This window comes from Macaca mulatta, chromosome 5 (assembly GCF_049350105.2).
Source record: "Macaca mulatta isolate MMU2019108-1 chromosome 5, T2T-MMU8v2.0, whole genome shotgun sequence".
Lineage (NCBI taxonomy): Eukaryota > Metazoa > Chordata > Mammalia > Primates > Cercopithecidae > Macaca > Macaca mulatta.
The window spans coordinates 94,777,400-94,797,072 of NC_133410.1; the positions used below are offsets into that span (position 1 = coordinate 94,777,400).

The 19,673-nt window shown below is 38.8% G+C and overlaps 1 protein-coding gene across 1 annotated transcript in view; it reads left to right on the forward strand.

Annotated features, from left to right (window-relative positions):
- The first annotated feature begins 17,097 nt into the window (after positions 1-17,097).
- ARHGAP24 (Rho GTPase activating protein 24) overlaps positions 17,098-19,673 on the forward strand; it is a 528,054-nt gene continuing 525,478 nt past the window's right edge. Inside the window, exon 1 of the mRNA XM_002804123.4 lies at positions 17,098-17,769. The gene's annotated coding sequence lies outside the window, so the exon portion shown is untranslated. The remainder of the gene's footprint in view (positions 17,770-19,673) is intronic.

Here is a 19,673-nt window from a genome sequence, read left to right on the forward strand (position 1 = left end):
CTGACTTGCTCCACTATTATCTCAACCCTGCCCCAGCTCTCCAGCGTGAGTCTGTGTTATTAGTTCACCCATTCCTGGCTTCCTCACCATCTGACTTCTTGGCCTAGACTCCTGAACTCTGAACCTTGTATTCTTCCAAATGGCCTCCTTCCCCAAGAGGGAAGATGGTCTTAATTCCTAGAGAGAAAGTAAATGTTTGACTCTGGTCTTTCCTTTCTGCTTTCTTTTCTTCTAAGGGTCACCAGCTGGAATACTTAGTGACTCACTCCTACCTGCATTTCTGTGCTGCCGTGTTTTGGTCAAACTGCCCGCTGCGGTATGCATTAACTCTTCAGATCCTACGTATTTCACACCAGTGTCATAAGAGTTCTACACCCCTCTCTTCCATGAACAAGCTCTGCTACACTCATGCATGATCTCAGTCAGCCAACAAATTCATGTTGGAAAGCCAGTTAAGCACTTATAGCTGTGTGGAAGGCATTTGGGGGCTCACAGGACAAATATTAATATATTGATGTTGCTGGATTCAAGGGTACTTACTTTATTCTTGTTGAGACAAAAGTTAAATTTGTGTGAATGGACTTTCCTTTTTGTAAATAAACACACCCTGCACCACTCCAGCACATGAATAGAGAAAAGTTTCCAGAAGAAGTTCTCACAAAGAGACTACAATTTTGTCAGACTCTGACATTTTCTTAAAGTTGTCTTCTTGTCTATTACTTCTACCACTTTATCCTATGTCATGTTTCATTTTCTCCAGGCCAAACATACAACAAAAATTCACTTCAGAACAGTACACATAGGTTTTTAATCTCAAAATGTGTTATTAAATAGTAGGTAAAATAAAACATTAATGAACGATAACCACAACTCCTAGCATCTCACTGCCTAGTTTGTCAATGGCGGAATGGGAGAAAGGGCAGATAGGTTTTCAGGATATGTGCATGTCAAGGAGGTTGTAAGTAATGAATGACATTGGCTCAAGGCTAATTCTTGTTTTGCTTTTATAGGCCCTAGTGAGAAAACTAAAATTTTTCAATTCAAAGGACGCTAGCAAAAGGAAAAAAAAAAAAAAGACATAATCCAAGCTAAAATTCATTGTAGAGCCACCTTTACTAAATAATCTTCTTAGGCTGGAACTTGTGTGCAGCCACCTTTACAAGTCCCTTCTCCTCTGGCTTCCTGCCTGCCTTTTTGCCATGTGGTAGTCCTTGCTGATTTCTAGCTTTCTGCAACCTATCAATGTGAACAACATTCTCCTTCAAAGCACAGACAACAACTGGTAAAATCAAGCCTTTTCCTATGTTAAGCCTTCCTAGCATATCTCAGGTACATAGGGAACTTCACTTCAAATTGCTCTTCAGAAGGTCTTGCCTAACTTTAGTTTTATATATAACTGATTTATATATAACAAGTATTAATTATTATAATACTTTATCACTACCTGGATTAGGTTTCAGTCCTATCTCTCCAAAAACTTACCAAAAACATTTTTTTTGGATGAGTCTAGAATTCACCACAAAAATATGCAATATACAGTGTTAATGACTGTTTATTGAAGTCTGCAGATGCAGATAATGATGCTAGAATATTGTGAAAGGTAGTCTAGCCTTCATTGGCATCCCTTTTATTGGCTATTCACAAAATCAGCAGCTACTAAGGCATTTCTTTTATAGGCTGCTTGATCATTATCCCCATCCTAGTCAAAAAATATCTCTGCCATAATGGTCTTCTACCCTCAAGGACTCAATCTCTAGCAAGTGTTTCTAGGCTAACACTGAGAGTTTCCGAATAAAAGTTGCGGAGAAAACTGTCCCTTTCTCAGTTCATGGCAGGGACTAGACATCAGTTCTGCCTGCTTGCTCCTCACTCCTACAATTCACATACCCCTTGGTGGTTTACCCTTTCTTGGTCCTTTGACTGCATGCACCTAGCTGCCTAGTCAACTTGTAAGCATCTCCTGGGTGCTTTTTGTTTGCATGGACTTTGAGCTTCTTGCTGCTGCCTGCTGTTGGATGTTTACCTACCTGAATTTGGACTCACTAGCTACCCACATTTCTTGTCCACGTGGAGACTGCTTCCTGCTCTGAAAGCCCTAGTCCTTGATCTACTGTTACTCATGAGTGAAGAGAGTAACTTGCTTTTCAGGAGATTAAATGTCAGAATTGTTTGTCTGCAATTACCGTATCCTCTCCAAGAGCATCCTTGTAAAATCCAGTCTCTTCTTAGTGTAGCTTCCTTGCTTCGGTTTTCTCTGTGGTACTTCAACAGGTTCATCATGTCAGTTTCAGACTTTATATGCCTATTTCAAAAATCTTGAAATGAGGTGTACTTTATTTTGGCATGAAAAGACTGATTGTCATTCAATAACTCACTATTGATTGGGTCATTATTGGTAATGAGGAGTAGTGCTTAAGGGTTTTCTGAAAAAACTGGAAATAAAGTACAGTGCAGTTGATATCCATGACAGCCAGGTCCCAATTTGGGAGAAGCTTGATGGCCATTTCTAAATCAATTTGGAGAAGTTGGAAGAGAATGTAGACTAGAGGAAAAAATACTGCAGTGGATATTAGACAGATACAGATCCCCATCCCAGAACTGTTGTTCACTCCCTAGGAAACTCTGGACATGTCATTTAATATGACATCTCTGAATTTCAGTTTCTTCTAAATTTCATACTATTAAGAATCAAGTGAAACAGTGTATATAAAGGGTGTAGCACAATACTTTGATCAAAGTAGGTCCTTAATAAATGCTAGTAACCCACGTCCTCTCCAATGAGATGCACCGTTCTTTACACTGCCATTGCTTTACACACAAATTTGATTACATTAGCCTCTTAAACAGTTCAGTATCTTGGAATGAAGTAAACTTCTTAGCATGGCTGCAATATCTGATTTTACCCACTAAGGTTCCTAAGATACGATGGTGTACATGTTCAGGAGAGTATTTCCTTCTACCCGCTACGTAGCTTTAGCTTTTCGGAAGAACACTTTTTGTCTTTTAGTGTTGTCTCTATTGCCTATTTACAAGTTTAGGGTTGAATGGAGGTTTTCCATGTAGATGGTAGAATAAGGTCACATAATAACTGAGCAAAATCTTGAGCAGTTGGTCTATTCTTCTGCTGGACGGATAAAAGTTGGGGGCTGTAAAAAGAAGGCCATCACTAGATCTCAAAGGGAGGGCCCAAAAAGAATTCTCTGAACACACAGTGTACATTGTTTATTGGGATGGAGACTGCGCTATCAGTGTCCTCAGTTCCCATGCAGTTCCTGTGTGGGATGCTACCTTAGTGCAGGCCTGGCCATCTCTAGATAATGACCTTGCCCAAGTCTGTGTGTTGCTCTAGTTCTCACCCCTTTCTCATTCTCTCTTGTACCACATCCCCTTTATCTGCTGTATTTCTCCGCATTGAGAAATTCTTTCCGGATCAGAATTAAAAGCTATCTCTAAATCACAAGTGATTGTTCCCCAGTCTATTGTCTATGTTTACTAGTCTTTTTTTTTTTTTTTTTTTTTCTTTGAGATGGAGTTTTGTCTTGTTACCCAGGCTGGAGTGCAGTGGCATGATCTCGGCTCACTGCAACCTCCGCCTTCCGGTTTCAAGTGATTCTCCTGCCTCAGCCTCCTGAGTAGCTGGGATTACAGGCGACTGCCACCACACCTGGCTAATTTTTGTATTTTTAGCAGAGACAAGGTTTTACTATGTTGACCAGGCTGGTCTCAAACTCCTGACCTCGTTATCCACCCACTTCGGCCTCCCAAAGTGTTGGGATTACAGGCGTGAGCCACCATGTCCGGCCCTATGTTTACTAGACTTTCTATTACCATTGATGGTACAATCTCCATCCTAGTAAACAATATATCCTGTCATTCAGAGTCATAGGTTTTCGAACATATTTTTTGGTGGTAGTTGTTTCTTTTTTTCCCTGGACCACCCTCGACCTGATGCAAATGAACTCAAAGATTAAAGACACAGGAAGAATGGAACACGAGAAAAAAAGAATACATTGGTTAATATTTTGAGGACAATATTCCACCATGTAAGTATAATTCTATCACACGGAAATGTTCTAGGGCCTATCCACCATTTGAACAGTATCTGTATGTGAAAATATTGTTAGGAAGGTATGACCAGCTGCTGTAGGGAACCACCAGGGGAGACTGCTTCCCATCATCCTATTCATAACCACTAAGCAATTGAACCAAGGATTCCTCCAGCTATGAGCTAGGCAGCTGAGAATCTGGAGCCACCTAGGGCAGTGCAAATCTTCAGATATCCTGCTCCATTCTGGGCTTGCTTCCTACCTTGTTTGCCTATTGTCTCTTGAGCTTTTCTTTGTATTTGGAACCACTAATAGCCCTTTCCTTTGAGCAAGGATTTATCTTCTTCCATGTTGACTGTGACTAAACAAAGTCTCTGCAGCTTTGGCTGTTATCTCCTGTCTCTGAAACTAGCCTATAGCTTCTTTTTAAGAAAAAAAAAAAATGGGGACAGACAAGGGAAAATCACTTTTCAGGTCTAATTCTGAAATTTGCCACTATTTGGTCTCAGGAAAGAATCTGTGCTTTAGTCTTAAATCATTGGAACTCACTTCTGAAATTAGACACTTGAGTTGAGAATTACATTCCTCACACAAGGATTTAGGCACATAACAGACTCCACTGACATGTGCCCTCATTTAGGAGAGAATATACAGTCAGTTTATATCAGGAAAGTCATCCTAGGCATTCTGTCCCAGAAGCCAGAGCAGGCATTCTGATGTGGAGACAGGGAGCCTCTGAGGGAGGCACAAAAAGGAGGAGAGAAGATAGGACAAGGCCTATGTAAGAGGGAACTGCCATTCCTTTTCCTCTGTCCTCAGCAACCCTTGCCTAGCTCTACAAATCGTACCATGAGTTATTTCTAGACTGTTGCTAAAACAGGGAAGACTGGTGGGGAGAAGATAAAATGGAAGAGGAGAGGAATTCCAGGGATGGGATGGGAAATTCAATGACCATTTCATTAGTTAGGTTTGCATGAGTCAGTTGTATATATATTAGGAACTACCTGGAAGATTGGACAACATTTTGCACTCTTGAATAAGAGAACTGATACCTGAGTGAATTTGCCAGCTTCCTAAAGAACATTTTCCTAATTTTTGGGTTTGAAATCTCTGTCTTTCTCAGCATTTTCCACAAGTGTTCATACTGACTGTGTTAACCACTTTGGTGTTTATGGGATCAATGCTATTTTGGTTCTATAATGTCTTTTCTGGAGCCTCATGAAGGTCAAGGTCCCAGAGAGCATTTAGAGAATGAATGAAATGGTTATTTTCTATAAGTTAAGGTAGCAAGACTTTGTGGAAAATTTCCTAGGATTGAATGGTTGGAATAATAAGAGCCCCTATTTATCGAGTATGTTCCATGTGTCAGGCACTGTGCTTGCTTCTCAGTTCACATGTAATAATTCATTCTATGTTCAAAATAATCCCATGAGATAGCATCATGACACCAATAACTGCCAGCTGCAGAAGACATCTATGAAATGAATGGGGAGACAGTGGGCGACATCTGAAAAGAAAATCTCTGGTGGGAAGAATGCCAATTAAAAAGAACAAGCCTGAATTCATTATTAGAATACCTACAGAATACATGTAGAATAGGGTATATATACAAATATGCACATATGTGTGTGTGTGTGTGTGTGTATATATATACACACATATATATATATATAGAGAGAGAGAGAGAGAGAGACAGACAGACAGACAGAGAGGTCGGGGGTATTCAGCCAGCAAGTGAAAAATATAATTTGAAGAAACTGGTGCCAAACAACCAAAAAATAAGAACAAATGACAAATCACCAGTGCACATCTCTAGATCTTATGGAATAGGTGGATCTGATTCCAATAGAAATTGGGAGTTTCTAGGAAGTTGATTAGCATTGATGACATTTTTGCAGTGTTTTATACCAGCGTCTTGGTCTCATCCTTTACAACTCCATTGAGTGGAGCAGATTCTGGTATGTGTAGTTTTCCAGGACTCATGAAATCATAATCTTAATAGTAATATCCAAATTGTGTTGTATATTGAACTATGAGATTTGAGCACTTCTGTTTTTAAACAACCCTCAGTATCTGCAAAGGATGTAAAATGCCTGGCAGTTTTATGAATATATTATAAAGTACTTGAACCTCTGTGTTTATAATATGCAGACATCAATGTACACATTATTCATGCCATAGCCCTTGTGTGCTATGATATGAAGCTTGTGGTCAGGCAGGAGGGCAGTTGAAATCCTCTTGGAACATAAAATATTGAACGTTGCTAATGGACGACTAATTGATTAAAAGGGAAATGTGTTGATTTTAATAATGTAATTTGCTGAGTATCACTATAGAAATTTTTAAAAGAAAGAAAAAGGTTTAAATCTCTAAATCTGTGCTAAAAGAGCCAAGGTTAGGATAAGGGTGTAACATAGCTTGTTAGCATTGTTAAAAATAATGATCAAGTTAATTAAAATTGAATTATAGCGGAACCATCTAAACAGACTCATGACAACCATTATAATGAGTTCTATTAAAGGTGGCAATAGTGATTAAACTATTTGGAAACAAACTCAACAATTTTTATAAGAAATCAATAGTGCACACTTCTCTCATGTCCCCATTAGTAAAACTGTAGTAGCAGAATATTTAGACTATGGACTCTAAAAATTGCTGTGACCCTGACTGCTCTGCAGAGAATTCTGTAATGTATTAGTGCTGTGTATGCTATCAGAGAAGAGTTGTAGCCAACTGTAACCCACATCTGTCCTCCCTCCCTGCAGCACTCTTCCACCTTCGAAGCACAAGGGCAACACTGCAGGAGAGGGGAGGCCCTAAAGCAGAGGTTTCAGTCTTTTCCCACCTCTTGGGAACTCTTTTAATGTCAAAATATTGAAAAGTCCTTTCACATATAAGTAGTTGTATTTTTAGTATCCTATTGATGAATAAAAGATACATGACACAAAAACTGTGAATTCAGTAGTAATTTACATTTTATTACTTACAACTTCTACATACACACAAAGGGCAATTTTAGTGAGTTTTTGTTCAGACCTACAATGTTTTGGTTCTCAGACAAAGGCAGAGCTTCTGTGTTGTTCTTCCCTTTCCCTGTCACCCCAGGATAGGGCCATTGGTATAGGGAATTTGGAGGGGAAAAGCACAGGTCGCTTTCCACAAGGGCTGTCTCCTTGGGAATGTTTCCTTTGGAATGTCTACTTGGGCAAGTAGTTGAGAGACAGGAGAGTGGATTATTATGGTGTAGATGTCAACACATCTGACATCTACGTGCTGTTTCCATGAGAATGTTTTCTTATAACTTAATGCAAACTTTTATTTTATATTTGTATTTGCAATTGAAGTGCAGTAAAATTAAACGAAGAATGAAGCTTGATTTTGATTTTCTTCCCCTGTATTCTGAGTATTGAGGTTTTAGGTAATGAATAATTAAAAGGCATTTCCTATGGTAAATAAACATTTATTGAGCTCGGAAATGACCAATGATGTTAGTAAACATCATTCAATGTGGATCACATATTGATCTTTTGATTGTAGCCTTTTAAATAAAGAATTCATTTTTTATGTTAAAGTCTCATGACTGCTCAAAACCTATACAAAGTTCTAATAAACACCCATAAATTGACTTACTGAAGCACATTAGCAGTATAAGAAGTTATTACATAAATTTGTCATAGTTTCCTAGGTTGTTACAAAGCTATGTGTTCACAGACTATTAGTTTACATTTGAGAACAGTGTGCTTACCTTGCAAAAGTCAATTTTCAGTGGGGAATCCCTGTTAGTTATTAAATAAAAAATGCAATCATAGGCCACTAACCTACCTTGATGAAATGCAAATGCAAACTTTTACTATTAATGGGTTTATCTGTGTAGATTATATACAACGATAGTTCCTAGGAAATGTAACCAGTAAAAATCAACATGAGTATAACACAGTTTAATTAATAATATACTCACATTAACAATATTTAATTTTTGGCCTATTGGACTTTATGTTTAGAGATTATTTTAAATAACCTCTGAATATGATAATCTTTTAAAAGAAACTGAACGTAGACAAGGTTAAATTTAGATAAGCATGTTAGTTCTACAGTTGGCATTTTTCATTATAAAGAACAACTGTATTATCACTGCATTTTTCTCTACATGTAAAAATTAACATAAATCCTTATTCTCAAAAATTTTAAATTAATAGATTCTTCATGTGCAAAATTTATTATTTAAATAGCCATTTGATTCTAAATATTTTTTAAAAATCCAATGGGGCACTCCTTATAAGGGGTTAATAAATCAATTTATACATTATAAGGAGCTTAACTATTTGATTTATAAAATTAATTTTATTAAGACCCAATGAAATTGAAGTGTTTACAACAATCCCCCCCCAAAACAAAGGAGAAGTAGAAAAAAATAAACACAACTTCTGAATCACTTCTAAGCCTACAAATTATATTTCTATATATCTTGTCACCTTTTGGCTGAAATAAGTGTGGCAATATAAGCAATTAAAACTCAGTGTTAAAAGTGTTTTTTTGTTGTTGTTGTGTTAGGCTTTCTTAGTGGAATGCTTAATCCGGAAATTATTTTAAGGTTTGTAAACCGATTTTTGGAAGATTTGATACTATCATTAGATTTCTGTCTTTACTGATAAAGAGTGTTTTTTTTTTTTTTTTAATTGCACAGTTCAAAACCAGAGATTCTGTGCAAGGGATGCCAAGAAAAACTCACATGGAAAATTTTCATATTAAATATGCCATCGTCTTCTGGTTTTCATAGCAATGTGTTGATAACTGAAACAACAAATGAGCAAAAATGTAAAATATGTCAAAATATCTTCACATACTGTTTAAAGTCTTGGCTGGAGTCTGTCTAAAATAATGATATAACATTACCACATAAAAAGTAAGTCTTTTGTTTGCTGTGAAAATGATGCTAGTAACTTTCAGAGGCTAGATATTAGCCAAGAATAAATGTTCATATTGCAATATCATTTCTGCATTAACTTAGAGGAAAACAGAAAATTCACTTTAAATCATTTTTGTTCACTCATTCTAAATGATTGAATGTAAATTGCTTGAAAACACAAACAAATCTGAATTGACTTTGCATCTAGCACTGGGCCTCACATTTGGGAGGTATTACACACTTTTGTGTCTGTTTAAGGGAGGCATCCCTGTGTATGACAATCAGTTACTTTCTTGAATTTGCTCATTTCTCCCAATTTGCTTCTGCTTTATGATATTACCATTATTGGGCTTAACTACTTCCCCTATGTGCTTCTAATTCTTTGTGATAGTACTTGAGTATTGACAGCAGTTTAAAAACCTTAGACAGGAATATGGGAGAACTTTACATTAATAATGAATGTTTATGAACTGCTTATAAAGTCTAGGCTTTAGACTTTAAGCTCCGAGTCGCCAACTAGCAGGAATGATGGAAATCCCCATCCAATTAAGCTTTCTCTCACAGAGTACTGAGTAGCTTATGTCTTCTCCCTGGAAGTCATCACAGATCTCAGTGCTGCTGTCTGCTCCCTTACCTGGTGGCCCTCTCCTGCAGCAGGATTGAACCTGAAGGTACAGCTGGGATTGATCTTGCTGTATATGCTGACTTCTTCTGCAGATGCTGAGCACTGCCATGCCCCAACCCAGGTTAGAGAAGCTTTCTCTACATCGCTATTAAAATTATTTGGTTACCCAAAAGGTGGTCTCATTCTCTGTTCTTTGATTTTTCAATCCCTTTTCTTTCTTTCTTTTTTTTAAGAGACAAGGTCTCACTCTGTCACCCAGGCTGGAGTGCAGTAGTACAATCATAGCTCACTGCAGCCTCAAACTCTTGGCATTCCAGCGATCCTCCCACCTCAGTCTCCCAAGTAGTGGGGACTACAGCAACAAGCCACTACACTCAGCCACGGTTCCCTTTCTTGAATTTGGAATCATTTTCCCCCAGTTTGAGTCAGAGAACATTTGAATGGAATCATCTAATGTCCTATCCAAAATGATTATTTTTCTTTAAAATGCATCAGTGTCTTAGCCTGAAGTTCTGGTGTCTCCATTTCCAACTCTTGGGACTATTCCACATGATCATCATTTAGAAGCCTCTTTTACTCACCTGTCTATCCTTGAGTAAAGCACACAAGATTGAAGAAAGTCGTCCATTGAAGACATCAAGAAAAATTGCTCAGCATTTAGAAAGGCTACCATTTGCCCTCCCCAGCCTGAGCCCCAGTTGAGTCTCATCTTACAATCCAGCCTAAGCTCGCCATTCTTGCAAAGTAAGCCTTCACAAAGCTTGCTTGCTCTCATTTTCAAACACAAACTCGGGAAAAGAAAAGCAAAGAAAAGAAAAGAAAAGGAGAGGACAATAATTTTGTAGTCCTATTTTTGTCTGCTTAATAGCCCACATCTTGAACTTCCCTTTAATATTTATCTTCTTGGAATATCCTCCTAGTTTATTTTGAAAATCTTTCAAAAGTCCCATTTTTAAATTGATTTTCCAGGAAGTTTATGTTTGGTCATTTCTCAAATATTAAGGAACTAGTTATCCCCAACACTACTTCTTACATAATCAGCCTCAGCCTATCTTTACAATGTCTTAAAAAAACAAGCTTATAATTTCAAAAATTTTTTTAGTTTCACTTCAAGATCTTAGTTTTAAGATTTTGAATACTACACTCAGTATTGAGGGACTAACTTTCCAGTTATTGAATTATCTGAACCATTTACTATTCCACTTGCTGATACTCCCCTTGGCTTTTTGGCCAATTCACTGTCCATTAGCACCTCTCACAGACAGTGAGCATGAAGAAAAAAACAGTTAATTTTGCTATTGGTTGGTAACTTGAATAAAAGATCTGATAGTGTAGGACATTAAAATTAATACTTTAAGTGGGATTTAAAATTGGTCTGTAGGAGAACAACAATCTTCCTCCTCACAAAATAATGTAATAACAGTTATTTTCAAACACTTGGCCAATATAAGTGATATATGAAAGGGAAATTGTGCTGTCCCTATTTGCATAGGGAGATGCTGTTGTTGATACATCAGTGAAAAGAATCCAGACTTTGTACTTGAATAGCCTAAATTCAAATCTTTTCTCCATCGTTTATTAGCTTATGTGATTGTGAATAAGATATATACAATGTTTCTCTTTGTTCTCTCTTCTGCAAAGTGAAAATAAGGATAAATTTTTCATAGCTGCTACAATAAAGACTTCACATATGGGAAAGGCACATTAATAACTATAAGGAATATTCTTATTTTATCATTATCATTATTAATGTGTTTGGATTAGTTATATTGATTCATTTACACTCTCTTATCTAGTTTTTATGGAAGATAATTTAGTAAGCCGATGGTCCCGTCTGCACTCTATAACAATAAAACATTTTAGTCTTCTTGACAATCTAGTTGGTTTTAGATGACTTAAAACAATGACCTCAGCTCCAATTTTCTAGTTAGCAATCCAAACGTTGATCAAATCTAACATTTGATCAACAATGGGATCAGTTATGCCTAGTATCTGAGTTCTCTAACAGTTTTAACAGCTTAGATTTGTATCTCGACTGTGTATTCTTTTATCAGTGGGGTAAGAACGTACAATGAGGTAAATGTTCTCTTTAAATTTCAAATTATCTGAGATGAGATAAAGCAGGCAATGCAGAGAGGGAAAGAACAGAATTGATGCAAAAAAGTCCATTATTTAAAGAGCTTGGGATATGATGAAAATAGGAAGAAATGAAGATTTCCTAGACAGATGATAAGATTTGGAATATACATGACAATGCAATTAAAAACATGAATTATGAATGTAAAGAACTTATTGATAACTTGATTTCTATTATCCTGAGTATAAGGGAATAGGAAACCATTTTAAAAGTCACACATGTAACTTAGGAATACTATATAATGATTCTTGGGAGAAGAATGGTGTTATTTCAATGGCAGTATTTAATTTTCTAAAAAACTTAAAAGAGAAGATTCCAAAATGTGAATATTCTTGAAATCTACAAAATGGCATGTGTAGTCACAGTAAGCCCATTCTGTTGTTGCTCAGGTACAATTAGATTTCTAAATATTTTAAATGTCATTCAGTATTACACTAAGAGTTGAGCCCACAAGTGAACAGTTGCATGTCTGGAGAACTATTTCACTTTATGAGTATGCATATGTGATATTAAATGTTCCTGGGGTGTGTGTGTGTGTGTGTGTGTGTGCGTGCATGCACACACATATGCCTGTACTCATAAGCGAGTAGAGAAAGGATAGAGAATGTGTTGAGCTAAAATGTGAATGACTGCATATTAAAGGTTGTCTTAGAGAAATTGTGAGTCAACAAAGCACAAGGAAATTCTAGACTAGTAAAGGATTTAGAAATGACCAGAGTAGGTATAAAGCAGAAACTTTCTCTGGGAGCTGATTGGAGAAAATCTGCACATCATGGAAGGCAGAGATTAATTCTTTTTTCTTTTTCTTTATTTTGAGACCGAGTCTCGTTCTGTCGCCTAGACTGGAGTGCAGTGGTGCAATCTCTGCCTCCCGGGTTCATGCCATTCTGTTGCCTCAGCCTCCCAAGCAGCTGGGACTACAGGTGCCCGCCACGACGCCTGGCTAATTTTTTGTATTTTTAGTAGACAGGGGGTTTCACCATGTTAGCCAGGATGGTCTCAACCTCTTGACCTTGTGATCCGCATGTCTCGGCCTCCCAAAGTGCTGGGATTACAGGCATGAGCCACCATGCCGAGCCGAGATTAATTCTTTAACAGAATCCAGTAAATTCCTGAATTTAGGTTTAAACAGCATAAAAAGAAGCATTTTGAGACTGGGAGCAGTGGCTCACGCCTGTAAGCCCAGCACTTTGGGAGACTGAGACAGGAGGTCGCTTGAGCCCAGAAGTTTGAGACCAGCCTGGGTAACTTGTAGAGACTTCATCTCTACAAAATAAATAAAAAATTAGGGCTGGGCACGGTGGCTCACGCCTGTAATCCCAGCACTTTGGGAGGCCAAGGCCGGCGGATCACGAGGTCAGGAGACTGAGACCATCCTGGTTAACAAGGTGAAACCCCGTCTCTACTAAAAACACAAAAATTAGCTGGGCGAGGTGGCAGGCGCCTGTAGTCCCAGCTACTCGAGAGACTGAGGCAGGAGAATGGCGTGAACCGGGGAGGCAGAGCCTGCAGTGAGCTGAGATCATGCCACTGCACTCCAGCCTGGGGGACAGAGCTAGACTCCGTCAAAAAAAAAAAAAAAAAAAAAATTAAGTAGGCTTTGTGATGCATGCCTATGGTCCCAGCTACTCGGGAAGCTGAGTGGGGAGGATCCCTTGAGCCTGGGAGGTCGAGGCTGCATTGAATTGAGATGGAGCCATTGCACTTCAGCCCATGGGACACAGTGAGACACTGTCTCAAAAAGGAACATCTTGATTGGAAACCAAGGTTTGACTCTGGGCCCAGGCCAAAAGGATCTTGCTTTGGTTAATAATATGATCCAAATCGTTATACAAAATAGGCACATACACAGAGGTAAAAAACAATTGGACATACTGGACATATTCAAAATGTTATTACTTATCTCTAAGTAGGGAGATCATGGGCAATTTTAAATTTCTTCTTTTAAGATTCTCTGTAGCTTCCAAGTTTCATGAGTTGAGCTAATTAATTTCGTAATTAGACAAAAACCAATAGACAGTACTTTGAAAGTAAATTTAATCATTGATATTTTTGGAACCATCTACTTTGGGGGTCTGGTGGATGAGAGAGTGTGACCCAAAAATATGTGAATTCAAAGAAAGTGTGGTGATGGTTGATACCAGGCTCCTCTCAGGATCTGAATGGGCACATAATGTGCTTCATTTTTAAAGCTGTTGACTGTTAGAAGGCATGTGGTGGAATTATAGAGGCCATGGATGACCCATGGACACTGCAGATTTTTCTATCATGCTCTTTCTCTCCTTTGTTATCTTACTTACAGGCAGATTTAGCTGGATTGATCTTTCCCCGCCATTTTAACAACAGTAGTATATCTTTCCCTGAGTCATGTAATCCAAAGTGTTGGAGAGGGTAGGCACGAAGCTCCCTTAATCTCTTTCCACCTTACGTAGCTCAGACAAAGCTGGACTTTGTAGAAAAGAAACTTCTACCAGGAAATAAAAAGAAAAAACAAGAACAGATGTTTAGAAACAGACATGCTTTAAAAGGCATAGCCTTCTATCTGAATCCTGAAATCAGATCTTGGCAAATCCCAGTACCCACACAAATTCTGCATTGTTGGTGAGAGCTTGTTGAAAATGTTAGGATTTTGGCAATTCTTGACTATTCAGTTTTGTTACTGTGTTTTTTGCCCTCTTAGGAATTTATGTTTTCTTAAAAGAAAACATAATTAAAAAGCTCCAGTATCTGATATTAATGGACAATTGGGTAATATGACAATGAATTACTCTATGCTAAGGTTTTCAAAGAATCTGACATGGAATCTGGTGAAAAACTTTGCAATTTTTAAGTTAGCGAAGTACATTAAAATACATTTTAATCCATACTCATTTAATAGTAACATTTGAGCCATATACTTTAAATATTAGACAAAGTAATTGTAGAAACACTGGCTAAGCTTTCCCTAACTAAATTCCATTGAAAGAATGGCTTGATAGAATCAGTGTCCAGGGGGCTTTGTCTGTGGAGGGGGTTTCTTTCCTTGACTCTGGCAATACCAACACTCAAACAACTTGTCCAAATGTAGTATGTCCATTATCTTCCTTCTCTCCTCCTCCGCTTTCATTTCTAGATCTCTGGAATCCCCCTGGTCCTAGAGTATTATACATCCTCCCTGTAAATACTGAAGTCCTTCAAACTCTGCCTGCCATTATACTGACCTTTCATAGACTTTTTTCCTAAAGGTGTCTAGGACTTGAAGATCCTGGAAAGTTAGCCCTCACCCTTGAATCATTTCTGAGTTTTGTAGAGTTGGTTTGAGGCACACCTTTAACTCATAATTGAGGTTGACTGATAAAACTCAGCTTTAAGTAACCCTCTGGGCAAGTTCTGAGCAGGGACTCAGGGAGTTGAATGTCGGACACCACCTCCCTGGAGTCTGTATCAGTCACATCAGCATTCTCTGACTAGAATCAGGTTTCAAGGGTCTTGTTCAAGAGTTTACTCTCTCCTTTAAAGATGCTACAATACATATAAGGGACGTCCCCTGGTCCCAATTAATCTCCAATAAGAGTCGAATAGTATAGTCAGAGGCCAGAGAACACCACGCAGTTTCTAGTTCAGGTTGTATTCTCTTGTAAGAGACTCCTTGCTGAGGGGCTTCTAGAAAAGGAATGCAATGGTCCATCTCTTTCTAAGTAGGAGGGGAAGAAGGCGTTTGTGTTGGTGGATATAACTCCTTTCCTATCCTCTCAACTGTCTAATCCCCAAGTGACAATCATCCTCTCCTTCTGTTGTACTTTCTAGCTTAAGATAATCACATATATCACACACACCAATGAAGTACTATCAATTGGAAAGGGTGGAGACAGAACCAGAAGATGGGAAGGAAAAGGCCTTGAACATAGCGAGTGTGTGTGTTAGAGGTGTGTCTTAATCTTTTGGACTAGAGACTACCCAGTAACCACCCTGAGTTCAGTTTTGTATTACTTTGAGACTAAATTGCTGTGGTAATACTTGTTAGATCCTGAAATAAGTTACTGATGTGACAGTTTCCTTGGTTTTTTTAAATGTCCCAATCTTGAATCATAATTATTGGCACTTGTCTTCCTGAGGTGTTTGAGTCCATCAAATGTGTGCAAATTGCATTTGTGTTAATGTTATCATTTTCCAGCTTTCATCTGAAACTGCCCCTCAGCATTCACCTGCCGGGGTGTTGCTAGAACATGTAAGGCCATGTGGGTTGATGAAGGTCAATTATTCCCACCAATTAGATAATAAGTTACATTACTTCTATCTTAGGAATTCCATACATACTTTTTAAATGAAATATGAAACACAATTTTTTCCCCACACAAATTAATTTGATTCATTAAAGGGCTGAGAATTCTCCCGCCAGAAAATCAAGTTTATAGTAGGACCTCAGCATGGGAAGGGGTAGATTGGTTTCTCCAAAAACTTGGAGAAAGAGGATAAAAAGGAAAAACATATCAGAGTCCACTCAGCTTTTTATTTTTGGTGTTTCTAAAACTGAACATGTGCTCTTCTTCTATATCCTTCTCTCACTGGAGCTCCCTAGTGAGAACACCCCCATTATGTGTCTTCAGGATATCTGGTGATGATTTCTAAAAGAGAGATTTTATTAGTAGTAGTAGTAGTAGTAATTGTTTGAGATGGGGTCTCACTCTGTCACCCAGGCTGGAGTGCAGTGGCACAATTATAGCTCATGGCAGCCTTGACCTCCTGGGCTCAAGAGATCTTCCCACTTCAGCCTCCCGAGTAGCTGGGACTACAGGCATGCGCTGCCACGCCGAACTTTTTTTTTTTTTTAATTTTTTCGTAAAGACAGGAGTCTCATTATGTTGCCGATTTTGGTCTGAAACCCCTGGGCTCAAGTGATCCTCCTGCCTTGGCCTTCCAAAGTGCCACTGTAAGTGGCCTTCTAAAACAGAGATGTTTACAAAGCTTTTTGAAATAATTTTACTCAGCATGCCAGGTAACCACAACTGTAAGATCACAATTTGAAACAGACATTTTGGTGATGGTGGGAAGAGATGGCCTGCATCAAAACAATGTTTACTAGTTTGTCTTTTTGCCTCATATTGTGTAATTCCGAGAGTTCTTACACCACAGTAAGAAAGTAATTATACTTTGAACTTCTCTAAGGCTCTAACTAGAGGGCATCCATCTAAATGTGCATTTCCAGGAATACTGGTTTAATGGCCCAGGTAATTCTGATTGGAGAAATAAAATTTTAGCGAGACAGAGAGTTGGTAGAAGGAAGTAAAACCGGCGTGTGAGGTTTGGCCAATGAAATGCAGAGTTCCCTGAGGTCAGGAGACTTGTATTCACCAACCTTCTCACGCCCACAGCCCCAGATCTGTGACCAACACATATCTATGATGCACTTGAAAGGAACGAGCAATGCCAGATGCGGAGGAACCAGGCAGGGAGCATTCTGTCGGTGGAGCCCGGCGGTGTAGCTCAGGCTCTCAGATAACCCAGGCGTTGGGAGGGCGGGGCTCCTGCCGGTCTCCCCTCTAGTGCGGCTCGAGTCCTGTGAAGCTACCAGTTGCCAAATGAAATCTGAAACCTCGGGCTGCATCTGAGGGTTGGCCCCACTCAGTTGTTCCAGCCTCTTGTACTGTATATTTACACATTCACACACAATCACCCTTTCTAACTTCTGGGACTCTTTGCGCAACTGCTAGGATTTCTCAAGTGCATGTGGCAACACAGCCCAGCTCCGGGTGGAAACCAGCAGGGCTCTGGAGGGGCTCGGAGACCAGGGGAGCTGTCAAGGCTGCGGCGGGGACCAGAAAGGAGCCTGGCGCGGGTGGCTGGGGGAATCCCCCCAACTTTCTACCGCAGGCGCAGCTCTCTCGGCCGTCAATTTCCTCCGAAACCCGCGCTGCGGAGCAGCCTAGTGCATGGGGTTCAACACTTCCCCTTGTTGTGGAAAGTAAAGGAGCCTCACTACCACCTTTTTTTCTTTGCATTTTCTTACTGCTGGTCCTGGGAGGCTTTTCCTTCGGAGCAGCAGCCAGTCCCGCGTCTGTCTTGAAGTCCCAGCAGGGTAGGTGATGCGGTCGTGAGGGAGTGCGCGGAGCCACCGCGGGAGGGACCGACGAGGCTGCCTGCGCCGGGGGAGGGGGCTGCTGGGGGCGGGGAGGGATAGCAGGAATCCCAAGCTGATGTAGCGTGCGTGTGTGTGTGTGTGTGTGTGCGTGTGTGTGTGTGTGTGCGCGCGCGCGCCGGGAGACAGCAAGCTGGTAGTATGTCCTGGCTTTAAAAATAGATGGAATTAATAAAAACCCTTTGCACAATTCAATTTCCTCTCGGTATCCATCCTCCCCTTCCGCCTGTTTGTTTCCTCTAGTATCTTATAGGAGTTCCCTATATAACAGGCACACAAAGATAGGTTTTAATATTAAACACATATATTTGTAAAAATATTTATTTTATAAGTATAAAATATGTTTTAAAAATATAAATATATATTTTATATATTAGAAATATATATTATAAAATATATACATATATTTGTAAACACAAAGCGTTAGGGAATATTTGGTGAATTTCAAGCCACTCAAAATATTTTGTCTAAATTTTTTTAAAAGTAACATTTAATGATAAACATGTAATGTGTTCTCGTTTTTAGAAAATACTTAAGACTGCATTTCTTTTATAAGTACCCAAATAGAAGGGAGATAACGTTACTCTGAATTCCTTAGATAGGTTTTCAATATCAACCAGTAACAGGGAGCCCAGACTTCTTTGTAGACTGTATCTCGTTTAATTCATTTGAATTAAACATTAACTCTAAGTAATTTCTGTTTCCAGCACATTTTATGTTACTCTTTTTTTAACCTTACACAGCATCATTGTTTCAGCTCTTTCTAAAAAGAGGAAATAAATAAATCGTGCTGAGCATTTGGAATATAAAAGTTGTTAAGGCTTTGCTTATCCATAAATAAAACAATATGTGTTGCTATGTCTACTAAGTAAGACAAATTCATTGGAATCCAGGGATATTTGCAGTAGAGTTTAAGAGCTTTACTCAGTTACTGAGTAGAAGATGTACAGACAGATTAAATACAAACAATCTGTCCCCAGTTCCAATTAGAGCTCAAAACCAATCCTTCAGGGCAAAAATGGATGATGCTATTGAACTGGGCATTGTAAAACAAAACACACAGAATGAATATATTAGAAAAAGCCAGAAAACAACAATAAAGTCACATCAGACTTGTGAAGATCTCACTCCCCCTTTTAAATTTCTTAATACTTCCTCTTCTCTGGGCATATTTCAACTTCTAAGAGAGCTCAGTAATAAAACTTACCCTTTTATCTTCCCTGACTGCCTGACCTTCTGGTAGCAAGTCCAGAAATCTGTTCTCTCTAGAGTCATTACTGAGTGGTCAGAGACTTCCCCTTTACATCTTGGAGGACAGAAATATTGACAAAACTCTGAAATAAATAACATCCTACCATTCACAGGAGGTATATTCTTGGTGGAAGACCTTTAAGTGGGAATAAGGTATAAACTGAGTTTTTCAGATCTGGAATTTAGTTTGAGGTATGTGGAAGGAATATAAAAGAGGTATGGTACTAGGAAAAATCTGTAATTCTTTCTGCATGTGGAGGGGCTGTTGAAACTCGGACCGTCCTTGGCTTTCAACTATATTGCTTGGTTTTATTACTTCATCTCAGGGGGTTTGGATTTGAGATGAGGGTGGTTTCTCTGTAGTAGTCTTCTGCGCCTTACATACCGTGAATCTGAACTATTTTGAAAATATAAGCCTGATAGTAAGTGGGAAAGAAGTTATCTAGAAGAAAATCCACTGCAGAACAAATGACAATGCACTCTTCCAGACTAGAGCATAGATTTAAGTGTAAAAGTGTTTTTGGCTGAAATCCCCAGGGAAATCCTTTCAGCTTTTGCTGGAGATAGTAATGGCCAAAGCTCTGAGAGCTTTC